The sequence below is a fragment of the Austrofundulus limnaeus genome, unplaced genomic scaffold (assembly GCF_001266775.1).
Source record: "Austrofundulus limnaeus strain Quisiro unplaced genomic scaffold, Austrofundulus_limnaeus-1.0 Scaffold230, whole genome shotgun sequence".
Lineage (NCBI taxonomy): Eukaryota > Metazoa > Chordata > Actinopteri > Cyprinodontiformes > Rivulidae > Austrofundulus > Austrofundulus limnaeus.
In genome coordinates this window covers 786,399-790,105 of record NW_013952632.1, presented here as the reverse complement: position 1 = coordinate 790,105, position 3,707 = coordinate 786,399, and positions in this window count along the sequence as shown.

Sequence of the window (3,707 nt, the reverse complement as noted above, 5' to 3'; positions counted from 1 at the left end):
AGTGACAGCTCCAGTTGCAGCAGGGCTGGGTGGATCCATCCAGCCCGTGTTGCGCGCAGGAGTGTTTCCCCTCCTCAGGATTTGGACCCTCATCCTCCTCAGTGAGGTGAGGCCGAGCAGAGTGCTGGTAGGACCGGCCTCCCCGAGTCGTCCTGGGTGGTCGGACCAGGACTGAGGAGGGAGGGTGCTGCTGGTGGGGGGACACAATTACACACCAAGCAAAGGAGGGGAACAAAGGGGCAAAATGTAGCCCCGCGTTGGAAGCATTTGTTCCAGTCAAGATTTTGCATTTGTTCAGTCCCGCCATAATGGCTGATTGACGCCCCGACACAAAGTCCTTTAGCTCGGGGGATAAATCGGAGCTGGTTCTGGGTTGTCATGGTTTTCCTCTGGAGCTCAGTGGGACCCGGASCCTGTCTGCTCCACGTCTCTCATATTGTATCTGTGATTCAGGACTCATTAACACCAGTTTAATATTTTATCTTTTATTTTAGATTTCAGTGCTTATTGTATGTGCCTTTAAGAAGCCTTTAGTGACTGTACCCAAGGATTAATTAAATGTAATTTAATATCATTTAATTAATTATTCTACACAAGTCACTGACTATCAGCCAGTTTGACAGATTTTGTGCTGAAATGAGCTGAGAGTCKTTCACAACACTCTGAGGGACATCTAACTAATTTCATAATTTCACCAGTTCTTATCTAAAATAAAAATAAACTCTGGCCTGTAAGGKAGTGGGTGAAATGTGTTCCTTTACAGGAATGTTAGTCCTTTAACTGAACCTTTCATTAGAGTTTATCATTTCCATCTTGTTTCATGTTTCAGCCACAAATWTTTAGACCTCTTCCAACTTCTTGCTGTTCTAAATAATCTTCTATTTGTATTTGCTCATCTGTTGCTTTCACAATTTGTTTTGTTTTTACATTTGATGTAAAAACTTACATGAAAAGTGTTTTATAWATSAAGTTTGMTTGATTAATTATGTTGCTCTGTCCACTCTTGGTTAAAGGAAACCCTTTAGACAGAAACCTGTGTGGATTCTCATCCCCGCAGGTCGGCTGAAGTGGACGGTTTGCAGAGGACACTCCAGTGGAGAGCCAAAACACGCAACAGCAAAGAAGTCATGTCCACACAGTAAGAACTTCTCCTTCCACAAAGAGCTCAGCAGCTCCTTAATCTATTTAACACCCGCAGGCTCCGGGCAGAGTGGGCCCTCTGCGACTCCAAGAGCCCTCCACTGCCAAATATTTACTCTGTGTTCAGCTCTGCACTCCAGTTCACACACACACACACACACACACACACACACACACACACACACACACACACACACACACACACACACACACAGTGAGATTTATCTCACATGAATCTGCTGCTCTTTAACCGGATCACGATGTTTGTGTTGAATGTTGTCTTTCTCCTTTATTTTGAAATTTAGATTTTGTGATATTTGAGCCACACTCTTACATCGAAAAGTTCAACTCATRAGTAGATGGGTTCTATGACTTAGTTTGTGTAACTTTAATACTTTCCAAACATTTCTTACAAAAAGAAATCCACAATTAAAACAGAATTTCTTCTTTTCTTTCAAAAGATTGTTCTCTTCGAAATCTTCAGCAAARMWTCAGCTGCTCCTGAGGGTCCCTGACACCAGACTRWAACTKAGGGGGGATCGATCTTTTGCTCCCAGACTTTGGAACGAGCTCCATGTCAGACAGGCCTCTTCACTGTTTGTCTTTAAAACTCTTCTTAAATCCCACTTGTTTTCCTTTGACACTGTGTGGGGTTGTGTTGTCCTTTTGTACCAATTTTTATATATTTTAATTAGGTTTCAGGCATCTTTTATTTCCTGTTTTTATTTTTCCTCTGTTTTTTGATTGAATTGGTTTTGCATGAGCCATGTTTGAATGTTGATTCTGWGCAGCATTTTAGTCTGATGTGATGCATAAAGTGCTTTATTCAAATAAAGATGAATTCTCTCTTTTCTGCTCATTTTGGTTTTATCTAATGTTTGTAACTCTGAGCTCTTTATTAGCTTTTTTTCTCCTATCAGCTTTTAATTAGTCTTTAGTGTTTTTGCTGGCATTTATACTTTAAACTCTATTTCAGTTTTTTCAGTAAAGTCAGCAGTCATTCATCTCTCACTGCTCAAATTCACACTTTTATAGAAAATAGCTTTGATCTAACTTTGCAACCAGTTTTTGTTATTGAATATAAATAGGTTTTTTATTTTAAAAAAATCTAATTTAAAATGAATAATTCCTAAMACCAATATGAAACGATATGGCCCATAAATAAAGAGAAAATTATTTAGTTTCTGAGTAACGTTGGTGTCAGCTGCTGTGTGTTTTTATAACCATTAGGGGAAATTTACAGATAGTTTTTGCACATCCCTTCACATTTAAGTGTTAACTCGAAAAAAAAAACACAAAATTTTCAAACTCTCTTCATAACTGCTTTATGTCATCAAATCAAACAAACTAATCCATTTAATTCAACTCTGTTATTATTCCTTTAAAAARGGTTTACTGTCATTATCTCGCACTGCTAAAATGTGATCTGAAGGCAGACTGTGTGTGTTGTTTGTGTGTCTGTAAAATTAGCAAAACATTTACTGAACCACTGGGCAGATTTTATTGAAACTTCGAGAAAAAATATGTACATTCACATCTTGATTTAAGATGGTTGCCACAGGTACCAGCTTTAAAAAAAGAAAGAAACAAATAAAAAGTCTATTTTAATTGATGTCTGTAACATAAACTGAACAGTGTCTGTTGGTTTAATATCTCATAAACCACAGAATGAAACTCCCAGCAAATAATGAGCATCTACAACTTCATTTAAAACCAGTGTATGCATGGCCACTGATGTCAAGCTATGAAACACAAACWTCTCCYTACTTTATCAATTTCACAGATARTGAGCTAAAATTTAGTGTGAGGACCAATCAGCACATATGTTTGATCACTAAGAAACATTCCTGCCATTAACAACTGAAGTGATTTCAATGAAACTCTCTAAAACTGTTTAACCTTCGGAGTCAGCCCAATTCAAGATGGCTGCCACAGTTAAGACAAAATGGTTATACATCAGTGAAGTTTACACAAATATGCTAAAATTTGATGTTGCCCTAGCTGAAAGTTGTTTACTACATCTATAATTCTGGCATTAAAAGTGGTAAGTGATCATGTATTTTTAAGGCTTGCTGGGTTTTTATTTGTGAAAGTGTCTGAAGTCCACATGATGTGACACTTGAATGAACAAATGTTTCCATCAGATCTTTCTGTTCCTTCAGTCGGAGTGTTTAAACAGCCACAATGAGCCTTGTGTTCCTCTGCAGATCACTGGTGTGTCCGTGCAGCATCCAGCAGCTGCACCTGCTGCTCGCGGCCTCTTCCCTCTCCATCTCCTGTAAATACTATTAGCATTTTGGAGAGAGGGGCTATGAGAAGGGTGGGGGGATAATGACTTGGCAGCCGCATTCCTCCCTCTGTGGTGAACTGGAGTCTTGTGAACGTCCAGCAGCTGTGTGGTGGTGCTGCTCGGTGAGGGTGTGTCAGAAAGTCAGGTTTGTTTAAACAAGGCAGTGTTCCACAGGAAGGCCTCTGTGTGTCCAAGAGACGTTTTTAAAGGGATCGCTGATTAGTTGTAACATTAGACTTTATTTGATAAACATTCATTTTAACTGTAAAATAAAGAC